Here is a 25,595-nt window from a genome sequence, read left to right on the forward strand (position 1 = left end):
CCTCCGAAGCGTCAAACGCATTGCTTTGCGCCTGGCTGTACGTCGGGTTACGTTTCCGTACGCAAAAAAGGCACCAAGGCGTCAACTTTCGCTGCACCGGACGATGAAGAAATGCTTCTAAAGTGGCAGCTGGCCATTCCGTGGTCAGACAAGCCGTTGGACAAATCGTCAGTGCTTTGCGAACTGCACTTCAAAGAACGCTTCATCGTGCGGCACTACACTCACATAGTGAATGGGCAAGAGGTGAAGATCGAACGCGGCCGGCCACGCTTAACCGACGACGCAGTACCGTCGGTCTTTCCTAACACGCCGGCCTACCTGTCCAGAAAACTGCCGCAAAAAAGACAGTCAAGGACTTCTAGAGGAGAATTATTTGGAAAGAGAATCAAGAAGAACGACGGCGAAGCTCCTTCGTCTGAAAATGCCAGTTTGGACGACGAAGCACCGGACCACGAAGAGGTGGAAGAAGTTCGCAACATCTGCACCCTGGAAAAACTCGCTCACATTCAAGGGGAGAAGCTTCCCAGTGAATTCTGGTCCCGGAACATTGTTGTTGAAGCGCCCAAGTCTGTCGTGTTTAGTGTTTGTGCTCAAGCTGGTGAGAGTGTGTGCCTTAGAAAAGTTGTGCTTTGTTCTGCAGAGGGCACGCTTTTCACTGCTGTTTGTTCGTGCAAGGTGTTTCAATCAAAAAAGTTGACGTGCTGGACGCTCAAGAAGTGGAGAACCTTCTCCACGCTGTCAACCAAATGAATGCGTGCTCTGGCATCGAAGAACGTCTGCTGCAGCAAAAAAACAGCCGCAGCAACAGCAAGGTGAAACACAGAATGCATGGGAACATGGTGCATAGCAGCAGCTGCCTTGCGATGTCCCAAGATGAAAGGCCCTGCATCCAGTGTCGATACTTCAGGAAGCTTCTTCTGAACCAAGCATCCTACAAAAGGAGACAAGCAAGAGTGGCCTTTGCTCCACGCATAAAGCAAGTAGTAAGGCGTAGCACTCAACTACGCCGAGAAAAAGCCAAAGTGAAAATATTGAAGCAGATGCTTGCTCAAATGAAAGAAGACAATGCAGCCATCTCTACATCAAGCCTCGAACAACGCCTCTGTGGTTTGCCAGAAAAGCAGCGTCACCAAATTCAAACCTGCCTCGAAGCATCAGAGCGGAAGGGCACCCAAGGGATGACGTACCACGACGAGTGGGTCCTTGAGTGCATTTTGATGAGGATTAAAAGTCGAAAGCTTTATGAACACATCAGAAAGCACAAAATAATTGTGCTTCGAAGCAAAAGTTGCCTTCAGAAATATGTAAAGGAATATAAGAGCAGCTTTGGCTTGAATGAGAATGTCTTCGCTTCTATAGCAGAGAAGATAAAAATCATGGATGAGTATGGAAGGCATGGAGTGTTACTCATAGAGGAAATGAAGCTTTCCGAGAACCTCAAAGTCACGAGCAATGGCTTTATTGAAGGCTTTGTAGAATTGGGCCCCTACACTGCCCCAGACCAATGTGGGCAGACTTGTGACCACGGCCTCATAGTTTTGTTACAGTCCTTTTCGGTGGATTTCCAACAAATACTTGGTGTGTTTGGCTCCCATAGCAATGTCAAAGCCGATATCCTTTCAAAGATAGTGGTGGACGCTACTCTGGCTGCAGAAACGTCTGGCCTTTTTGTTGATTTCGTTACAACGGATGGTGCATCCTGGAACAAAAGCATGTGGAAAATATTTGGCATCAAAGCAACGTCAGCAAAAGCAGTTTGCAAAGTTCAGCAACCTGTGGATGGCAGCAGAAGCTTACACTTTTTGTCAGATTTCCCCACCTGGTGAAGTGCGTGCGCAATGCTGTCGTGTCGACAGGACTTGAGACCCAAGAAGGAAGAGTCCGGATGGGTGCAGTGGAGGAAGCGTGGAAATTTGATAGCAAGGACACTGTCAGGCTGAAAGTAATGCCACACGTCACAAGACCAGTTGTCGCGCCAATTGGTTTCGAAAAGATGAAAGTTAATTTTGCGTTCACTCTCTTCAGTGATGAAGTACTGAAGGACTTATACACCTACAAAGATCCGTGTCTGAAGCACTGTGTAGTCCTGGCTCCACTTCACCGATGGTAGCCTTTGTAAAGCGCATGTCCCGACTGATTGCTGCAATGACATCCCGCTGCAGCCGTGGTGCAATGCGACCCAATTCCCAATGCTTCAGTGATGTAAAAGACTTCATTGCCTACCTAAACACTTGGGAGGCAGCAGTAGGCAAAGTAGGCTTCCTCGCTCCAGGTACAGCAGAAGGGCTTCGGGTAACCCTGGCCAGCACAGTGTCACTGTTCGAATATTTGACAACAAAGCTGGGGCAGAAGTATATGTTGACCTCACGATTGTGTCAAGACCCACTGGAGAATGTGTTCGGCATCCTGAGACAAATGTCGGGTAGCAATGACCACCCGACTCCGACACAATTCTTGCTTTCGGCAAATTGCCTGGCCTTCTGCAGTCTGGCAAAGGCACCTGTTAACGGGAACGTCACACCGTCTCTCGTAAGCAGCCTTGTGTCAAAAAGTGGTGAGTGGCCCAAGGATATCCAGAGCAAGCTCGACCACCTTATGGACATAGGGTGCCTCAATAAGGTTCATGATGTGTTGCTTTCCTGCGACGCACTGCCTGATCATGATGCAACTGTGTCCATGAAGAGCGACTCCCGTGTCACTTAGTATGTGACAGGTTATGTTGCCCGCAAAATGCTAAAAAAAAACGAAATGCGACGACTGCTCCCAAGCACTACTCCTTGCAGCTGACGCTGAAGCCCCTGAGGAAGCTTGCTTGACGCAAGCAGTGGACAGAGGAGGGTTACTGCACCCATCGCACGAGCTTCAAGCCCTGATCACGAAGATGGAGGACTCCTTCACTCATTGTTTCAGTTTCAGAAGATCAAATCAGACAGTGTGATGGACCTCATTTCGTCATTGGCAAAAATGAACTGAATTATGTCGGTTGTGATACTCACAGCAAGGAATTGACAAACAATGTCATCAAGTTTGATGCGCTGACTAGGCTGCATTTCCTCGTCCAGGCTGAAAACAAGGCAAGGCAGGGGAAAAGACAGAGGATGCGCTATCTGAAGCTTCGGCGCGTGACGTGAACTGTTATACTGCCGTTTGTTCTCTTGACTTTTTGTATTTGACTTGGGCTTGTTTTTGTTTTTCTCTTCACCTTTGCCTTGCAGATTTTGCATGTATCGTGCACGACCTATCCTGCTTTATTGCCAGTTTCTGTCTTAAGGGGGTGACGCAGCGCAAATAAATCCACGTTATTGCCTTTGCAAGTGCCTTGTGTCTTGATTTCCTGCTGCAAAATGTATCCTGAACTCCGTCTAGCCAGGCTAGTTGGCCCGTACCAGAGTCCTTCAATGCTTTTCTGGTCACGAAACTCCGCCGTAACGCTATGGGAGCAGTTTGCTATGTCGCCAAAGCCGCCGCGGGGCGGCGCTGAGTGCATAGTGGGGAACAGACGAAACCTGCGCGTTGCGTCGGCGAGGCTGCACTCCCACAGAATCCGGTAGCATCGGCGCGTTGTTTTCTGAGTTTTAAGTTACCAGTTGATGTGACGCCTTTGGTGATATTGTGCGAGGACACTGGACGGAAATGCCCAAGACTTGTTGCGTACCGCTCCGGCTACAGAGGTACGAGCGAAAAGGTCTCATTGTTTTGCTTTCCAAGTGACGCCGATAAGCGCGAGCAGTGGAAACGTGCAATACCGCAACATGAAGCCGGCGGCTTTTCTTTTGACTCGCAGCATGTCCGTGTCTGCGAAAAACATTTTGACAATGCGGACGTTGTTTGGAACGACACTTTTTTGGTGAAAGGAGACGTCGTCTCTTTGCGACGTGAGAAACCCAAGGTGCGGCCCGACGCCGTTCCAAGGCGTTTCGACGGGCTGCCGGCGTATTTGAGCAAGCCGAAGCCGCGATCCCGTTCAACGAGGGTCCAGCCAGCAACAAAGAGACGTCGTTTGTCGTCGCCTGATGCCATCGCAGAAGAAATTCTACCGTGTTCAAGCACGGAAGCATCCCAAACAGCAGTGACAAGCATCCCAAACAGCAGCAATAGTGCCATGTTCGCGAACATTTGCCGCGATGCGTGCCTTGGATTTGTTTGTTTTGTTACTAGTGCATGAATGCACCCTGCTGTCTGATCTTGTTTTACGAGCTGAGCGCTAATTTACTTTTTCTGTCGTAAGCAACGCTCGGCAGTTTTGTTTAATAAGTAAAAGATGTAACCTTGTCGTCACTAACCCAGATTTCCCATCTCATTAGCAATGTTCTCGGTCTGTACAAATGTTTCTCGAACGAAAAGCATTTCCACACAAAAGAATGCATAGCAAAATTTGATGCATTCAATTCGCTAACACTCGTCTGTGCAAGTCACTTTGCTGACTGTTTCTTCTACGCTTATGCTTTCTAGCTTATTGCGGAACACAAGTTTGCTCCTTCCTTTCAGAACTTTAAGTTGCCCTTGAGTACGTGACTTCGCTGCGCTGTCTGTTGTTTATGCTTTTATAGCTTATTGTGTGAATGTGTGAAAATGTTTTCTGCTATACACCGTATTCTTTTAGGAACAGTCCATCATCATTGAGGACATGACGATATGTATTGAAATATTCCCTTCGTGGCATTATTGACTCGTTAGCTTGACAACATGTAGTGTATTTTGACCAATGTGAAGTAGTCAGCCGAATAAATCAGTGGTGGAGCAGCAGCATCATGCTCATAAACAGGTGTGCTTTTTTTAGAGACTTTGAAACACTGCTTCATTTCAGTAGGTCAAGCATCCCCGGTCAAGTATCTTCATAGATATGCCTTGCGAGTATAGTCGATCATAGCAAAACGCCCTGTTAAACTGAAGCATGCAACATCGAAGTGGTAGTTGGATTTGGCTCAGAGGGTGGGACATTTCTGGGAAAGCAACTCATTCGGAAATTGGAGCTTCCCGAATGACCTTGAGTGGCTGCACAATATTGCGCGAGACGCACTTTTCCTCGTTCTGTGCCTATGTAACGTTACTCTGTTGAATGAACGAACTAGCCCAACAGCAAGTTTTATTACCCTGTTGAAGTTCCATGAAAACGAACACAAGGTAGCTGCGAACTCGAACTTAAACTTGGTTGGAATCCTAGAGATGGGCATGTATTAATCCGACGAAAGATTCATCGCTCGCACTTTGAAGCTTTTCTGAAGCTCTATGTAATGAGAGCACAGGAATGAGGTCAACTGTAACAAACTAAACACGAAATTTATAGCTTTAGCTTCGGTACCGCAGCCGCGGCGATCATCGGCGGCGTAGACGGTCGGATTGCATAGCGCGATCGGCGTCGCCACGGGGGCTCACTGCACGTATCATATTTGCGAATTTCTAAATCTGAGGCTTCGCCAGAGTTGCAAGCCCAACTATATAACCTTCGCTTAAACAAAGCACAATTTCACGCTGCCTTGCACGAGATGAAAGAACTGCTGCAACAACACGTAAATTCATAACTGCTGCGGCACGACTGGCTCCATCGAAGCGTTGATATCGTGCAAAGGTAAGCGAAGAAAACTTTCACACGCGAGTGCAGCAGCCACATTGTACGTCAGGCTAAATATCAGTAATAGCAGAATATTCTATGCGCTATCATCAACTGAATGATGCTGCTTGAGCTTTAGTTTCGGTACCGCAGCTGCGGCGAACAACGGCGGCGTAGACGGTGGGATTGCATATAACTCGCGGGATCAGCGTCGCCGCGGGTGTTCACTGCGCGTATAATATTTGCAAATTTCTAAATCTGAGGCTTCGCCAGAGTCGCAAAACCAACGAGACAACCTTCGCTTAAACAAGGCACAATTTTACGCTGCCCTGCACGAGATGAAAGAACTGTCGCAACAACAGGTACATTCATAACTGCTGCGGCACGACTGGCTCCATGAAAGCGTTGATATCATGCAAAGGTAAGCGAAGAAAACCTTTTCACACGCGAGTGCAGCAACCACATTGTACGTCAAGGTAAATATGAATGATAGCAGAATATTTTATGAGCTATCAACGACTGCCTCGAAGGGGTACCAGCTTCGGCAGAATGCTTGCGCGCGGGTGGCGCGGGCATGAAATGCCACCGCGCTGACAGCGGCGACCCTAGCGGCACCTTTTGTCCCTGTATGAAACGGGAGCCGGAGTTTCGTGACCAGAAAAGCATTGAAGGACTCTGCCCGTACTGATACAAAGCAGCTTTTTATGTCCGATAGATTTCGCCTTTGTTTAGCAATGCGAGTGCGGCTAACTGGGCAAGTTGGTGAATGTTCATGGTGAAAACAGCGCATAAAAGACGAAAACAGAGAAGGGAAAGTACAAACACAGCGCCGTGTTTGTGTTTTCCCTCCTCTGTATTCGACTTTTATGCGCTGTTTTGTTTATCAAAGTTAGTGCACAAATATCAAACACCTGTTGCTGTTCAGGATTGTGTGTGTGTGTGTGTGTCTGTGTGTGTGTGTGTGTGTGTGTGTGTGTGTGTGTGTGTGTGTAAGAGAGAGAGAGACACAAAATGGTCCTTGCAGCATACGGAATAACCTAAACAAAACCCTCCTATTAGGCGTAGCGAATCAAGTTTTCCCAAGTCCCTACGATACTTGCCACAGTATACAGCTCATACGTGACTGTTCAGTTAATTGTTACTGCTGCCCAGAATATGCGCTGTTTCTGCTTAGGAGTACTGGAAAGCTGACAGGCTCGATATTGTGCGCGTTGGCTAACAGGCTGCTTTCTAAAAATACGTCAAGAGCGAGTGGTTAATTTCAACAGAATGCGCCCGTCATCGTCAGGTACATTGATAGGATGAGACAGGTATCGAAGAAACAGTTTTTGTTTTTCAGCAATTTAGCTCGATAGGATATGCGATGAGCAGGCGTTGAGCAACTAAGCGCAGCTCATATGTCACGCAAATGAATCTCGGGTGCACGCGTCGTACGCGCAGCGGCCCGTCGCGAGCACAGCCGTCCGGCGCGAGACCCATCTAAGTGACGACAGCAGCGCCGCCGCTGCTGGCATGATCGCTTGCTACACTCCTTGGCGGCCAAAGCTGCCACCTCCCCTTCTAGTCACCATAACTTAACGTGAAGCCCCTTTGTTGTGTTGTGTAATGTAGTTCTGTTCATGCCACCGGGTGGCGCACGATACTAAGGTGGCCAATTTCCAATATCATCATCAGTAACCGCAGCTCCGATATAAATGGCATGTAACAAGAATAAAGGCTCTCTTTTCCGTGGGTACGAGGTAGCGTCTGCATCTCTCTGCCACGTATGGTGACTCGGTGGGTGGCGGACACAACATAATGGCGACGAGGTAACCCTTTTCGGCTGCGGGCGGAACGCCACGTCACTACTCAAGTACGGCATACTGCAATCCTCTTCAATGGCACGGACGCCGCCGCCGCCGTTTCTACCGACACCGGGAAAGCCCGCCATACCGTGGATGCAATGGCGTCGGCTGTTCGAGAACTACCTCGTAGCGTCGGCAAGTGACGCGTACCTGCCAGCCTGCCGCAAGGCGCTCCTTCTACATTGCCTGGGGGTCGAGGGGCAACGAATCTACTACACGCTATTAGAGAAGCAACCTACTGAGCACGACGACGAATTCAAGACTGCTCTACAGACGCTTGAGGCCTACTACGCAGCAAGTACTAACGTTGTCATTGAACGCCAGCGGTTTGGTCAACGCGTTCAGTTGCCGGGTGAGACCGCGGACATGTTCGTTTCTTCGCTGCGAGAACTTTCACTTTCCTGTGCCTTTAATGACAGGGCCGACGAGTTCATACGCGACCAAGTCGTCGCCAAGACGAGCAACACCGTACTTCGGGAGCGGCTACTTTTGGAAGGCTCCTCATTGACGTTGGACAGGGCCCTCACAATTGCTCGAGGTATCGAAGAAGCTGCAAAATATTCCAAGGAGTTGTCATCAGCTAGCCCTGCAGGGTACGTGCAAAAAGTGGATAAGCGTTTGGCGCCAGGGCCAGCCGAACGTGCCTCGTCGGGACAAAATAGTAGGACTTGCTTTCGCTGCGGCTCTGCGAAACACTTAGCCAATTCTAGTATTTGCAAAGCAAGGAACAAGACCTGCAACAACTGCGGGAAGGTAGGCCATTTCGAGAGAGTCTGTCGTAGCGAGAAGCGTAGCAAGGAGTCCCTCGCTGTTCAAGAAGTGCAGCACCGTGATCCAACAGCTCTCAGCGCACTGCAACTTAACGGGGAACAGAGCACCGGGTTGCGCTTACAAGTACAGGTTCAAGAAACTCCCGTCGATTTTCTCGTGGACACGGGTTCTGCAGTTTCAATTCTTGCTGCTGACACGTACAGAAAACTGAGGCCTCCACCACCACTCCAGCCAACATCGGCAACATTGCTCGATTTTTCACGCAGAAAAATCAACATTCAAGGATGCTTCGCCACTCCAGTCTAGTATCGGAACCGGCATGCTCAACTCATTTTCTATGTGCTAACACAAGGCACAAATCTCCTGGGCATCGACGCCATCAACACACTGCAACTACAGATAAATGGTAGGTCACTGACCTGCTTCCAGACTTCTTGTAAAGCGGAAGAGCTCCCTCCTGACCTGTTATCCAACTACACAATAGAATACAAGGGCACTGAAAACACTGTCGCAGATGCCCTTTCCCGGTTACCGCAGGAGAAGTATGGAGCCCGTCCGGAGTTGGAAGATGCTGTTTGCTTTGTTTCTTCATGCTTAACTCACGAGGAATTCGTAACTGCAACTGCGCAGGATTCTGTACTTTGCCAAGTGATGCAGTGGACAACGTCCAGGTGGCCATCAGCCAAGACGCTGCCTCCAGAAGCAATGCCTTTCTACAGGGTTCGGGACGAACTGTCAGTGATGAATGACCTGCTTCTCCGAGGAGAACAGTTCGTGGTACCTTCTTCGTTGGTGAGCAGACTTCTGGATATCGCCCATGAATCACACCCAGGCATCACACGTACAAAGCAACGACTCCGAGAAAAGTACTGGTGGCCTGGCATGAACAAGCACGTCGAACAGCTGATCAAGTCTTGTGCCGTTTGTCAGTCTGTTGACAAATCAGCAAAGCCAGTTGTGCCGCTAATGCAGCCGGTACCATATTTCCTTCAGCACCGTGGGAGAAGATAGGCATCGATATCGTTGGTTCTTTCGCAAGGGCTCCTCAGGACTGTCGTTTTGCCATTACTTTAGTACACTACTTCAGCAAGTGGCCAGAAGTAGGGTTCACCTCCAACGTCACTTCAGTGACGACCATGTCCTGTTTGCGGAGTATATTTAGCCGTGAAGGCTATCCGAAGGAGATAGTGAGTGACCATGGGCCACAATTTACACCCGTCGAGTTTGAAGAATTCTTGCGCAATAGAGGTATCCACCACACATTCTCGGCAGTCTATCATCCACAGTCAAATGGACAAGTGGAACAGTTTAATAGTGTTTTAAAGGACTACGTTCAGGTGTGTCTGGAGGAACACCGCCCACTAAAGAAGGCTGTCACAGAGTACCTTGGGATCTACCGCTGCACCCCGCATGCAACTACGGGTCAGAAACCTGCTGTTCTCCTACACGGCCGTCACACAAGGACCAGACTCGATCTCGCTGCAGGACTGACTGGAAGTGTTCCTGAGGTCGGAGGCGTGTAGCTTCAACCCGTCAAGCAAAGGGTAACTCGGAAACAGCTTGCAAGCAAGCGCTATACGGATCGACGTCGTGCAGCCAAACATTCGTCATTGAGCGCAGGACAAGCAGTTCGGATTAAGCTACCGGGACATGTTCCAAAGGGTTTCCCCATCGTATTCCCCTCCTTTCACCGTGGTTCGGCGCCAACATGAGGACACGCACGAGCTAAGCGACGGTCGCGTTTGGAATCGTGAGCGGCTGATTCCATACACTGCAGCCTGGAATCCTATGACAGAGGCAACCTGCGTTTCCCCTGGGACTCCCGGCTCCACCGCAGCACAGCCCCCGAGTGCCCAGATGTTCCAGCCACTTACTACCCCTGCCAGCACAGACAGAACGGCAGTTCCAACTTCAACTGCAAGTACTGGTGTGCCGACTGTTGATGTCACGGACATGAGTGTACCAAGGAACGTGTCGGGAGGGACTGAGACAAGTGCTGAAAGTGAGGCTCCACGGCGATCCACCAGAGATCGACGCAAGCCTGCGTGGCTGGCTGAATATCACTTATGAGACAATGCAGTGACTGTGCGTGCCCCTTTTTTGGGAGGAGGGGATGTTGTGTTGTGTGACGGTGGGCTGCCCTTTTTTTTGGGAGGAGGGGACGTTGTGTTGTGTAATGTAGTTCTGTTCATGCCACCAAGTGGCTCACGATACTAAGGTGGCCAATTTCCAATATCATCATCAGTAACCGCAGCCCGGATGTAAATGGCATGTAACAAGAATAAAGGCTCTCTTTTCCGTGGGTAGGAGGTAGCGTCTGCATCTCTCTGCCACGTATGGTGACTCGGTGGGCGGCGGATGCAACACCCTTTTTCGTCCCTGCAATATGAACAATGCTCCCTGATGTTCTCCGTGCAGTGCAGCGCAACGAACAGCCGTCTCCGGGGAGTGTTGAGCAGCTACTACGGACAAGGCACGGCAACACACAAGGGACATCCACCGTAGCTACACTGGAGCCTAGGGTTCGTTGAGCTGGTCTTTGTATTTTGCTCTTGCCGTTCTTTAATTCGATATAATGGCCCCTTTAAATAGGCCGCTTCGCATTTCTACGTTAAACGTAAGAGGGCTTGGGGCTATGCGCAAGCAATATCAGCTGCGAAGGTTTATGGATGACAAATAAATAGATATAATGGCCATTATCAAAATCGAAAGCGAAGGCAGCACCGAGAGCATGATAAGGCCCTTTACTGGTCGTTACAGCGTTTGCGTGAGTAATTCTGTGGAAACTTCTGGGGGTGTTGTATTTTGGTTAGAAATTCAGTTGGTATTCGTGTACGAACAGTTATTTCGAGTGAAATTGGCATGCTTGTGTGTTGCGATTTCAACTCTGTGGAGTAGATTTTCGTGCAGTGTGTATCTGCGCTTTTGAAGGATTGTTTGATTATTTAAAGCAGCAAAAAAGAGTAATTTTACTGGGCGACTTCAATTGTGTGTGTGGACGAAGAGACAGAAATGTGTCGCCGCGAACAAATGATCAGAGTGCAAAGGTTCTGACAGAAGTTCTTGAATACTGCGAACTAGCCGATGCAGCACACTGTGCGGCGAACAGAAGTGCTTTAAAGTTCACGCATTTTCAGGGCACGAGCCATGCGCGGCTGGATCGTGCATACGTATCTTTCGAGCTCGCTGCGGCGTGCAAGAACTACGTGGTCGATAGTGTCTCTTTTAGTGACCACTGCCTGGTTTCATTTTTGTTGGGGGAAAGGAGGGAGGATTGTAAAAAGTTCAGCTGGGAACTACGAAAATTTAATGTAAAATTGTTGCAAGACACCATATTCACGGATAGATTCCAGAAAATTGCAGCAAAACAAGAAAACAATGAAATCAGAAGCTTGCGCGAAAGGTGGGAGGTATTCAAACACGAATGCAAAATGGTAGCGATGGAGAGGGGACAGTGCTTAAACGGCAAGAGAGGGAAGTGGAAAACCAACTCAGAAATAATCTGCAACACATGTTAAAACTGGAAAGCGAAATGCCTGGGGTATACAAAGAAGATGTTAGAACCATTAAAAATAAGCTTGAAGCCATCGATATAGAAAGATATTGGGGAGTGACCGAGAAGCCGAGGGCCGAAGTGTTTTTGGCCGGCGAAGCGAGCGATAAAAGCGAGCGATAAAAGATGAAGCACGATACGCGAGAGGCAATGGTATCGAGGAAATATAGTGGCGATGCGCGCTTACCAGTGACAAAGAGACCATAAAAAGTAAATTTCAGGAACATTGCACAGATTTGTTTAGCCCCACAGTTCCAAAAACTGATGAGTTCAAGCGAGACTTTCTTCCAGCCATGCCAAGGTTAGAAGTGGATGTGAGGGAGGAGTTAGAGCGAACGATATCGCTTGGCGAAATTCAGACGGCAAAATTGGAGTTGAAAGTAGGGAAGGCGCCGGGACCTGACGGGCTTGGTGCGGATTGTTATAAAAGGCTCTCAGACTTAGTAACTCCGTTTTTATTTATGGTCTTTCGCGAGGCGTACGAGTCAACGGTATTTCCGCGGTCGTTTGGTCGCACACACACCATCCTCATACCCAGATCGGAAGACCGTGTTGAACTTCAGTCGGTTTCTGGTTACCGGCCGATTACATTGGCCAATGTAGATTATCAAATTTTTATGAAGATCTTAGCGCAACGATTGCAGAGTGTTATAACAAGTGTAGTAGGGCCGCATCACACCTATGGCATAAAGGGGAAGAGTATAGTAACAAATGTTCATGTAGCGTGCAGTGTGGTGGAATATTGTGACATGTTTTTTGAAAGGGTCGCTGTGCTTCAAATTGATTTCGAGAAAGCGTTCGACCGAGTGTGCCATGAGATTCTTTTTTGTATTTTGAAGCATATAAATGCTGGTGATGTGATCATACAGGGAGTGCGTATGGTGTACTCTGATTTCTGCATGCAACTGGTAATCAACAAGAATGTAACTGGAGGTATTCCTGTACTGTCTTCTGTGCGACAAGGTTGTCGGGCATCTCCTCTTCTGTTTGCAATTTATTTGGCACTTTTTTGTTTAAGAAATATTAATCACAGTGGAGTACGAGGTTTTTATTTACACACACATGCGAAGTGATGTTGCTAACATACGCGGATGATGTGGCGGTTTTTTGTGAGAACGAGGACAGTGTAAGCGCAGCCATATCGATAGCGAAGCAGTTTTGTTGTCTTACTAACAGCTGTGTTAATTAAAATAACAACTATGTTATCGGGCACCGTAATCTAAACACGACATTGCCGCAAATGAACTTTCAGATTTTTTAATAGTCGGTACTACCAGCGCATGACTGGGCTACCTCATCGTGCGTTTCATGCGAAGGCGCGTTTCCTCCTACATGGCGAATCGGCAATCTTGTTTGATAAGGAAAGGCTATGCGGTCATTAGCGAGCTTTCTTCACGGTCCGCTCCGCTCTGATAGCAGGCGGGAGCGACATTGCGCATGCGTAGCGTGCTTGGCTGCGAATGGCATTAGAGAGTTTAGCTGACCGTTTTTGACGCTCCCGACGTCCCGCTCAGCACAACTGGAGCGTCAGCAGCCGAAAGGCTTTTAGCTAAGCGATAACCGTATCTCCCTCGACGGGGAATGATTCGCGTGACTGGTCGTTTCGCGTGCGCCTGTAAACCAAAACTTCAACCTAAAGGAAACATAAGAATTTGTATTTGGTCACCCACACAAAGCAAAAAAATTACGCCCACCTCCCCTCGCGGGAACCCTAGTGTGATGCGACGCTGAGGGGGGTTCAAGCGCAAGCGGAGAGCAACCGTCGACCGAAAGGCCGCCGGAGAGCGGCACACCGGTTATATGCGCAGCGCGCCCGAAGGAGATGAGACCGCGGAGAGAGAGAGAGTACTGCACATGCGCAGCACCGCGCGCAGCGCCGCCCACCGGCGGAGTGAGAGCGCGCTGGGCCACCCACCCGGAGATGTTGAGAGAGTGTGTTCGCTCTCACCTGGGCACGTGCCGGCGCCAGAGCGTCTGCCGCGGCTATGACGCAACACAATCCAACACAATCCACTTTAATCTAATCCAATCCAATCCAAGCCAAACCAAGCCAATCCAATCGAATCCAATTCAATGCCCCTCGCGAGAGAGTGTTCGCTATCGGAGAGGAGAGGGGGTGAGCGGCGGAGAGTGCTGACGCCGACGACGACGACGGACGCACGCAGGAAGGGCAGGGCCGCCGATAAGAGATGCTCTCAGCGTCGCATCTAAGACTATGTTTCTTGGCCTCATTTAACATTTTTTTTGTATAACGTAGTCACTGACATGGTATAATATTTCTAAATAACAATAAACAAGCCGATAAAATTTGGAATAGCCAAGCCAAGGCTCTCTTTCTCGGCGCTGCATAGAAGCAGCCCCGCGCTTCGGTCGACGTTTTCGCGTCCGTTCTAAAGATGTTTGAGGCCTGTGGCACATTCGGAAGCGCTTTCGCGGCTTTGTCGGTCGTATTTCAACTGAAGAAACGAAGTTCGCCGGAGCGCGGTCGCATTGCGGGGGCAGCCATGTTAAAATTCCGCCCGGTAGCGTAAGCTGCCGCGACGGTCCGCTAAGAGGCCCCGTGGGCCCCGCTCCGGTATAGCCGGTAGCACGCTAGCGTGCCACGCATGCCCGCTTGCTATCGGAGCAGAGCGGACCGTCAGAAACGGTCAGCTAAAACTCTCTCCAATTGCGCTGAGCGGGCCGCCGGTACCGGAGCGGTCCGTCGAAAACGGTCAGCTAAAACTCTATCGTAATGTGCTCTTGTCCGGTCGACGGTGTTGTCGATATAAGTTGATGCTTTTACAAACAAGAGCACGCCAGAAAAATACGCAAACCGCAAACGCTCCCGTATTGTCTTCGCTGAAGCGCGACTGTCCATACAACGTTGTTGGCTGCCGCTTGTATTTTCTTCTTCTTTGCAGTTTGCTCCGATAAACTTTATTTTTTCTACAATTTCGCTTCGTTATTCACGACGTGACAAAAAAATCCACTCTTAACTTTCTTACACCCTTTTTGGTCGAAAAGGGTGTAAGAATCGCGCTATGGCGAACACTTTTAAAATGTATTTTGGCTAAGAAAGGGTGTACGAACGAAAAAAGGGTGTTCGTGTGAACACACTAAAAAAATTGCCTCCATTCCACGCTGGCTTTAAACGAGAGATTCTGCAAGCCGTTACTTGGAATTCGCGGGTGCGGGGTCTCGAACGCAGCAGCGTCGGCCACGGCCGGGCTTGAGCGGTGGACGACGCCGCTAGCCCGGCCTTTTGTCGGCGGAAGGAAAACGGAGAGGAGCGTTTTTCGAAAGGTTAGACAGCGGAACCTAGCCATTCTGATGTGCTAGTCCGGGGCTACACCACCGCGCGACACAAGCGTAGACACCGAAACAATTCGGCATGTGAGCTTAGTGATTCCCATTTATACCGATTATACAAAATTCCCTCGTTATAACGAAATTAACGGGACGGCGAAAAATTTTGTTATAGGCGGTATTTTGTTATAAGCGACCACTCAAAAAAAGCAAGAGAAGTTGAGCTTTAATTGCGCCACTTATGCGAGGAATCAAACCCCTATGTATTCAGTGAGACAAAACCTTCTCAGGTGTAAAAACGGCAGTGAGCTTTGAATGGAGGAGCTTTGGAGGAGCAGCGACGTCGAAACTGGCAGCAAGGCGGCGAGGAGTTGACTCGAAGCGAGCGAGAGCAGTGATTCCCGTCCGAACGCCTCGCCGACGAGAGCGAATGAGGCGGGGAAGGCAGTGGCCAGTTTTAAGGGGGTGGGGGGGGGGGGGTGCGGGCGTCACGGACCGCTACAAGAGTTTCGCCCTGGAAAGCGCCGCAAATGCCATGGTTCGAGTCCGAGGTTTCGTTTGTTGAGCTCAAAAAACGATTACCCGCCTATTGTGACTGCACTGTGCAAAGATGAAAACTCGGCAGTTTTGCTCTTGAGGCTTTTCATGATCACTGGGCACTTTTTACCCGACGTGTGCTGCCGTGTAGTTTGCAAAACGAGAACTTTTCGGCTCCCCGCTGTCGGCGACACTGCTAATCCCACGGTTGGATTGTGGACGTTCGCGCACCGTCGCATTCATTCCATTGACCAATATCTAGAAACAAAATTCAATGACCCTACCACGCATTTTGACCGTTTGTCTAAAGTCGGAGGGCGCCAATCGAGCATGATCGGCTCGAGAAAATCACAGGGGAAACACCAGCCTGCGTTGACCCGCCATGTTAACAGCCTGACTCGTCGCTGGGTTGTCGCCGCTCAGTGACGCCTCCGCTAGCCACTTCGCTCTAAGCGGGTCAACCTCTTTGTGCGCTTCGAGTAATGCGGCCTAAAATGCATGCGTTTGGGTTGGGACCAGGAGAAATTTCGAAGAAAGCGATATTTCGAGTAAAGAGATTTCGTTATAACGAGGGATTACTGTAGTTAGTTTAGTAAGTTTGAGAATGGGATAAGCTGAGGGAACTTTTATGATAGCTATTTATCAGGGCCAGTTGCTCCCTCCGCCTTTTGTAATACGTCTTAAAACACAACCGAATTGGTATTCATCAATTTAGAAAACGGAGTCCCGTTCGTGGCAAGCAGTGCGCAAAGGTAGCGTTTCTCTAGCGGCCAGATGTCTGTATGTGGTCTCCACATATTGTTTTCTCGCCCTTAAAGCCAATACTTAACGTATGTTTGCCGTACGACCACTTAATTCCGTCGGGTCCCGATTACCCAGAAGGTGCTGTCGAACAAGTTAATCAAGACGTACGAAGGAAGCGCGCAGTGGTCGCGAAGCTGCGCCAAAACAGGCCATAAACAACCGTTGCTAAAGCAGACGACAAAACCGCAACTCCAATGCGCCCGCTGGCGAACAGGCACCCCCGCGCGGGGAACGCTGGGCAAATTCGCTGGGCCATCTGCAGTGTTCTCCGCAGTAGCAGTTGCGGCGGTATGCCCCACTTCTACGACGCATTTCTGTTGTTAATAAAGATTTGTTCCATTCATTCATTCTGCCAACAGGGCCTACTCGTGCTTGGTTTCCCGCGTCGTCAGTGGCCACCGTGGATTATCTTCCGCGAGCGCACGCACTCATCACAGGGCGTCGAGGTGCTTGATCCCTGTACTGCCTGCTGTGCCTGCGCGGACTGCACACCACCATCAACTGGGACCATATAAGCACGCGCCCGATGGCCCGGCCTTCACTTCGCAGCAGCAGTTGCTTTACTAAAAACCCTTGCTTTTTTAGTATCACGATGCCTACTCTAGCGCAACTAGCGAAAAAAAATCGAATCTCTCAAAGAACTTTTGAATGAGAAGTTGGATTGATGATTTGGTGTTTAAAGTTAATATCAAGTTGAAAGATCTTGGTCTGGGTGAGCATGCTTCGCTTTGTGAAAGTGTTCGTTTCATGAGACACGAATTCGACGAAATGAAGCCGAGACAGGAAGAGCTGCTGGCGTCAAACAAAGCGCTCTTTGCACGAAATGAAGCACTCGAAGAAAGAGTGGCTGATCTCGAGCAGTATTCGAGGATGAATAATGTTGAGATCAAGGGTGTGCCTTCAGCCATTCTGAGACGAATCGGCGCTGATGTCGAGTGCCCTGTCTTACCCGCCGATATCGACACGGTTCACCGTGTTAGTTCCAAGACCATCGAAAAGAGTATCATTGCTCACTTCTGCTCACGTGATAAAAAAATGAGTTCATTAGGAAGGCTCGCAGTGCCAGACTGCGCACTGACAGTATCGGCTTCTCTGGTGGTACTAACCTGCCAATCTATGGCAATGACCTTTTAAATGTTGATAAGAATAAAATGTTCTCAAAGGCACTGGCAATCAAAAAGGAACACAAGTGGAAGCACTTGTGGACCGATAACGGCCAGATAAAAGCCCGGAAAGCAGACGACAGCAGAGTTTATCGCATTTCCACCGAGTCCAATCTTCGAATCTTTACGTTATAACGAGGTATTGTTCCCTTCCCTTCCCTTCGCTTATCCTATAAGTAAGGTCTAGTTCACTCTCTCGTTTCATGGCCTTGCTTTCTCCGGAAAATGTGCAGTGTCAACTTGCCAAAATGAGTTGTTTTATCATTCACTTCAATGCACGTAGCCTTCGTAAGAATATAGATGCAATGACTAACGTCATTTCCTCAGTTCAGCATGCCTCCACATTCATCTGCATATCAGAGACTTGGGTTTCTGACGCCGATAACGACATGAGCGGTTTCCCGTCTTATCAAGCTGAATATTGCCATCGCCGAACTGATAGGCATGGGGGTGCCGCGATTTTTCTTTCCTAAGATGTCGCTTACGCGCGCAGATGTGACCTTGAAATAAATGTGAATCTTTGCGAGTCAGTGCGGGCAGATGTTCACCGCTCATTCCTTAATAATGAAAAGAACCTGATTCTAGGTTGCATTTATCGCTCACCATCGTCTGCCCTTTCTGATTTTTCGCGCCGTCTCAGTAAAGTTTTATCCAGCTAACTTTTGAAAATAAAGACGTAGTGATTGTAGGTGACGTTAATATTAACTTGCTTGAGACGGATAGTACTTCTAATGCAAATTACACTGGTTGTTTTACTGGATTTGGTTTAGAGTCGCTTGTTGACTGTCCAACTATAGTAGCATTTCACGGTACCGGTACACTCATTCATCACGTGTTGTCCAACCTGGCATCACAACCCTGTGTGGGGGTGGTTGACACTGATATCACCGATCATTTTCCTATTTTTCTCACATTCGAAAACATAACCCACACACGCAATATCAGCTATTTTACCTCTGTATTTAGTTCCGATTCCTTTGTTGAGGCTATCAGTACAACTGATTGGGCGCCTATTATATCAATGCCCGATCCCGATGCAGCCCTGCGAAAATTTTGCTCGTCATTTTTACTCGCCGTGTCGACTAATACGCGTACTGTACAATGTAAAAAGAAATAAAAGTATACGCAAAACCCACGGATGACAAATGGTCTTGTAATAAGTTTAAGGAAGAAGGAAAACACGTATAAAAAAAGAATCGTCAGCTCTTAAATATGTGTCTGGCTAAACGATACAAGTGCTATTGGAGTCTATTAAACATCTTTGAGGCAAGCGAAAGAAAGGTACTACGAAAATGAATTTCACAAGAATAGGACTAACCCCAAAAGGCAGTGGCAGCTGCTCAACTCCTTCCTTAACAAGTCATCTACTGATGTCCCTCTGACCAAAATAGACTACAATGGATCCACCCTCTCCGAGCCCAAAGAAATTGCCGATGCTTCCTCAGAATACTTTTCTTCCGGTGATACTAACCACCACCCCCATGCGCAGTCGCCTACTTCTGTGGGACGTACCACGCAGTCATTCTTTTTTTTACCACATGAAGTCTTTTCCACCATTCCCAATCTTAAAAATACACGGCCTGGGTTAGACGACATTTGTGCAAGGCATTTAAAACTGGTTGCGCATTTAGTTTCCGAAAAGCTCTGTCATATAATCAACCTTACGTTTAAACACGGTGTATTTCCTTCATTCTTAAAAAAGCAAAAGTAATTCCAGTTTTAAAAAGGTGATCAACCGTTACCAAATGCGGTCCAATTTCAATTCTTTCCTGCCTTAGTAAACTAGTAGAAAAATTGTTTGTTAAACGTCTGAATAGCTATTTATCCAAATTTAAGTTGCTTAAAGACAGTCAATTTGGTTTCCGCCCCGGTTGGTCTACTAATCTGGCTGTGCTGTCTCTAACTGATTACATAAAGAAATGAATCGATTCGGGAAATTTAGTGGGTTCTGTTTTTTCAGATATCATAAAAGCCTGTGACACAGTAAATCACCAAGTCTTGTTTCATAAAATTCAGCCCTACGGCATAACCGGACCTGCGCACATTCTTACAAAAATACCTACTTGACTTACAGTACACAGCACACGCGGTAAATACCTTTTCTGCAATAAGATATGTTAACGAAGGAGTACCGCAGGGCACAGTATGGGGTCCTTTGCTTTTTATTTTATATATGGATGACCTTCCTGGTATGGTCACTGTGTTTTATACGCAGATGACACAACCATATCTTCTTCTGATAAAACTATTGGTACCCTTATCTCAAAGTTAAATCTTGCATCAAGTGTCATCGTGAATTGGTGCAGCAGTAATCACTTAGTTATTAATATCACGAAAACTAAATTTATGGTGTTTAATAGTGCTCAGATGTCATTATCTACAATTCCCGTAATACCACTTGGTATTCATTCCATTTCTGCATGTACTGATGTCGTCTTTCTTGGCAAACATCTGGACCGATGTATACCTTTCGCAGTCATTTTAACTATCTTAAGGAGAAGACGGCATTTGGTATCCGTGCATTGGTCAAAGCTCGGCCTTTCTTTTCCCGCGAAGCACTGCTGGCGCTGTATTTTGCTTTCATTCATAGTAATATTACTTACGGTATAGTCTCATGGGGCAGCACACGTGCTTGTTACTTATCATCAATGCAGCGCATTCAAAATAAGTCAGTACGCATTGTCACTTCTAGTTCTTCGCAGTCGACCGCCTACACATTACTACGCTTTTACAATATCTTGCCCGTAAATGATTTGTTCCAGTGGAGTCTCGTTACCTTATTCCACAAATTGCTTCATAATCATCTGAAATTACCATTTATTGCATCTGACCTTTTGCAGAACACTAATGTGACCAGGTTTGCGGCTAATAAAAATTTCCTGTCACCCCCCGCTCATACCAATTATGGGAAAAAACTTCCGCATTCAGTGCGATATCCTTTTGGAATGAGTTACCTTCAGGTATAAAGTGTTGTACTTCATTTCCATTGTTCAAAAAGTCTCTGAAAAATCACTTTCTAGACTAACCGTACTTGTGACCTTTAAACTGTTTGACTTGTTTGTTCTTCGATTCCTTTGACACCATGTTGAGTGTTTTTTGGCTTGATTTGTGATGTAAAAGTGTAGTTGCATGTCCGTATCTTTAAGAATTTTCAGTTGCGGTGGATACATTTTACCGTCATTTTGTATCTACGAACCGAGGGTCCCACTAAAGTCTTTGGCTCTAGGACCCTCGTCTGTATATCCTGGATTTTCTAACAACTTGTTTTTGAGAATAATAAATCTTGAAACTTGAAAAAACTTGAGTAAAACACTCCCCCTCCTCTTCCCGACGCTTCCAACGCGTTGCGAGTTTACGGTCCCGCACACCGCGAAAAAACCGTTGGCTGGTAGAGATAGAAAGCTTTGCTTTAAAAACGCTACGTATCACCACTATGAATAACCAACTAGCCCAGTCAACAGCTTTACCAAGCCTTTCACGAGACGCAAAGAAGACTGCTGAGAGCTCTCAGCGTTCGTTGTGGACTGACCTCAGCGAAACCTGCGCAAACGTTGCGCATAATAGACAAACGCGATTTAGGATACCAACCGGTCTGTGCAGACGAAGCTGTCCTTCATGGGATCACGCTCAATGTGGCCCAGGCGAAAGATTTTCTTTTCAAACTTCGACAGGCCTTATCCGCCCGGTTCCGGACGTGTGAAGGTCATGAGTACCTGAAGCAAATTCTCAGAGCATGTCCGCGCTACGAATTTCAACGTCCACCGCTTAGGTTTCTCTGGGTCTGCAGCCCGTGTCCACGCAGATCTCTTTGCGAAATGTTCTTGATGTGTGACTCACAACAGCAATGACATGTCGCGCATCAAAGGCGCTCTTTAATTTTTCGGGGAACACTGGACTCCACAGTGGGCCGTAAACTCTCGAAAAAAAAATGACTGTTACGCCCGGTTGTGTGTGCTTTCTGTCAGTATGGTTGAACAGTATGGTGTACGTGAAAGATCTTTTCATGCTTTATCCCCTTCACCCGAGTCTGGCGCAGCAAGTGGGACGCTTGTCTGGCTGATCCCGCCAACTCAACAAAGTGCTTTCTTTCTCTCTCTCCTAAACACACACACACACACACACACACACACACACACACACACACACACACACACACACACACACACACACACACACACACACACACACACACACACACACACACACGCACGCACGCACGCACGCACGCACGCACGCACGCACGCACGCACGCACGCACGCACGCACGCACGCACGCACGCACGCACGCACGCACGCACGCACGCACGCACGCACGCACGCACGCACGCACACACACACACACACACACACACACACACACACGCACGCACGCACGCACGCACGCACGCACGCACGCACGCACGCACGCACGCACGCACGCACACGCACACGCACACGCACACGCACACGCACACGCACACGCACACGCACACACGCACACACGCACGCACGTGCACATCGTGTGTGACTGGTTCAGACTGGAGGAAGCGCTTTGCGATGGCTAGCAAGGCTTGCCAAGGGAAAAAATTCACGCATCTCCACGAAATGAATCATGACGAGTGGGCGAAGCACTGGGGATCGTTCTTACCGTAAATCACCCGTGGCTTTGCCCACTTGCGCATGTAAATGAAGTGAACAGTATATACTATTCCAAACCAATTCTGATACAATTCAATTTAATCCAATCCAATCAATTTCAATCCAATCCAATCTAATGCAATGCTCCTGGCGCATGTGCAACACTGTGTACATAGACCCCAACATGTGTGCAGAGGTCAAAACTGTTAGCAACAACGCGCGCACGCGTGGCCTTCGGCACGTGCAGCGCAGCCTGCTGGCCAGCAGCGTCACCCGTGAGATTAGAGGACGGCGCTGCGGCAGCTAGGCATGCGAAAGCTATTGCCGATGCTTCCTTGTTTGGGGGGAGAGGTTCGATGCTGAAAGCCCCTCACCACGCTTTATGTGCCTCGCATGCGTGCTAAACCTTCACCTCACGAATAATAAACATCTTGAGGCAATTTCTCACCCCACGCTAATGCTTCCTCCGTTCCTGCACAAGCTACGTTAGAATGGCTGTAACCGACCCACGTTCCACTTTTTTCGATATCGGAACGATACCAAAGGCGAAAATAAGACTCCACTGCTTATCAGCGTAAGATAACCTTTAATATAGGTATTAGCCGCGGTCGTGGTGGGGGACTACTTTCGGCGTCGAACCGTGCCCCCCAAAACACGAAAGCATAAGCAATAGCTTTCGCACGCCAAGCCGGAGCAGCGCCGTCACCTAATCTCGCTCGTCACGCCGGTGGCTATGAGTAGGCTGCCCAGCACGTATCGAAGGCCACGCGTTCGCGCGTTGTTGTTAATAGTTTTGACCTCTGTACATGGACGCCCCGGACAAAGCGAGGTCCTAAGGTGCTTCGCCCCTAAAATCTCTGAGAACACCTAAGCGCTTCATAGGAGTTGTGAATACGAAAACGCTGTTCTTTAATTAACAATGTTTAACAATTTAACAATGTTCTTTAATCTAAACATCGCCTAAGACGTTTTTTAGATGCGACGCTCAGAGCATCTCTCGTCGGCGGCCCTGTCCTTCCTGCGTGCGTCCGTTGTTGTCCGCGTGCGTCCGTTGTCCGCAGCCACTCTCCCCCTCTCCTCTCCGATAGCGAACGCTCTCTCGCGAAGGGCATTGGATCGGATTCGATTGGATTGGCATGGCTGGGCTTGGCTTGGCTTGGCTTGGCTTGGATTGGATTTGGATTGGATTGGATTGGATTAAAGTGGATTGTGTTGGATTGTGTTGCGTCATAGCCGCGGCTCTCTCTCTCTCTCCGCGGTCTCCTCTCCTTCGGGCGCGCTGCGCATATAACCGGTGTGCCGCTCTCCGGCGGCCTTTCGGTCGACGGTTGCTCTCCGCTTGCGCTTGAACCCCCCTCAGCGTCGCATCACACGAGGGTTCCCGCGAGGGGAGGTGAGCGTAATTTTTAATTGCTTTCACCTCGCGCTGACGAAGGACTTTGTCGGGAGAGATGCCGTTTCCACTCCCACCGTTTCGTTGCTACCGTTTCCGCTCGACAGGAAATGGACAAGGGTGGCCCCGCAGCGTCTCCCACTCCCGCCATAACGCCCGTGCCACCTGCGGCGCCCCTGACGCCTTCGCCGAGCAGAGAACCAGGAATGGTGCTAGGTCTAGGGAGCCCGATCCGTCGGAAACTCCCATGCAAGACAACTGACGGCGACATCACACAGTTCCTGCCTGCATCGCGGCGGAGGAAGCGGGCTCCGGCGTCCAAGATGACAGAGAGAGAGATAAAAAAAGGAGCCCTCCGAAAATCACTGCCCAGAAAGACAATACATACACATAGGCACATTCCGGTTGTCCTAAACGAAAAATAAAGGGGAGAGAAAAGAGCATTCAGTAGCACTGCAGAAACCTTCCTAAAAACGTTGATGATATATCATCACCATTATCATCATCATATGCCAACCTGTCTACACCCAATGCAGGGCGCAGGCCTCTCCCGTAGATCTCAAATTATCCCGGTCTTGTGCTGACTGTGACCAATTTTTCCCCGCAAACGTCTTGATCTCATCTGCCCACCTAACATTCTGACGCCCCCTGCAACGCTTGCCTTACCTAGGAATGCACTCTGTTAACCTTAATTACCAACGTTTGTCTTGCCTTTGCATTACATGCATTCCCTGCCTACACCCATATCTTCTTAATTTCTACTAATACGTCCTAACATGCGCTTGTTCCCTGGCCCACTCCGCTCCTATCTTGTCCCGTAACGTTACACCTTACACCTTAAAGGGACACTGAAGTGATATGTAAACATTGCGGGATTACTAGCGCAAATTGTAGTCCGGAGTCCCCAGGCCATGTTTCGACCACTCTAGGCGCGTTTACGCGATTTTATTTAGTAGAAAAACTAATTCGAAAACGCTGTCCTCCTCTCTTTACGCTCGCCCATTTTCTGTGGCGCTTTCGTGTGACGTCAGGAGGGGATGAGCTGGCAATTGGCTGCGCCACGGCTGCGCTACTGCACGGCTCCCCGGCCGACAGAGTCAGTCGGCCCAGCGTTTCGTCCGCCGGCCGCCGGCGGGTCGTCGCAATCAAGGAGGTTAAAAAAAAATTGCTTGGTCGCAATTCGTTCGCTTAGTTGAAACGAAGCCAGGACACGTTTGTGAATGGAAGAATGTGCCTTTCTTTACTTGGTTTGTTTGTACACTGTATCTAGCTCCAAGTCAAGGTCGCTTCACACAAGCGCTGCACATGCGACGCTTCGCTGACTGGTACGCCAGTAGGAAAATATAAGGCCTCTTGAAGGCGGGAGAAGAGTCAGCGAAGTCAATATAGGTACTAAGCAAATAAAATCAACTGATATTTTTACCGTACAGCGTAAAACTAGGGCGCGGGAAGCACTTTTTTGCGCTGGGCGAACAAGCACAGCGGTCAGCAGCACGACTACGCATCTGCGAACGCTTTTCCGTCTACGAAATGCAATTGCTAGACGTGAGCTACTGTGGAAACTCGGGCGACGCTTACTGCACGATCGCAGTACAACAAATAGTCACCTAAGCGGCTTGAAATGCCAAAACTAAATAAAAGTGTAAACGGTTGTACAATATATACCCTATATTAGCAAAGCTTTCGCGTCCCGCTCCGTGGCCTAGCAGTCTGGGGCGCTAGGAATTCACCGTAAATGTTTTGCGAGTCACGAGTTCGAATCCCCGCGGGTACGTGCTTTTTTTTTTGTAAGTTAACTTTTTTGTTTTCCGCCGATGTTTTCTATATTGAGTTCACCTTTTTTGGGGCCGCAACGTTCATGGCTACACGAACTAGTTCACAAAACGCGCGCAGGCTGGCACTGGCGCGCTAGCGAGTTCTCGTTGGCGTGCTGTTGCCATAAGCACCGACTGCTTGCAGGCAGTGGGCACAGGCCAGAATGAACAGAACCTTGGCCTGGTGCGAACACGCTTTTTACGATACAGGCATGAGGGAGGCAAGCTACAAATATGGGGGAAAAGCGCATGACATTTGG

This window comes from Haemaphysalis longicornis, unplaced genomic scaffold, assembly GCF_048455015.1.
Source record: "Haemaphysalis longicornis isolate Haplotype H1 unplaced genomic scaffold, Haemaphysalis longicornis Haplotype H1 scaffold_3, whole genome shotgun sequence".
Taxonomy (NCBI): Eukaryota; Metazoa; Arthropoda; class Arachnida; order Ixodida; family Ixodidae; genus Haemaphysalis; species Haemaphysalis longicornis.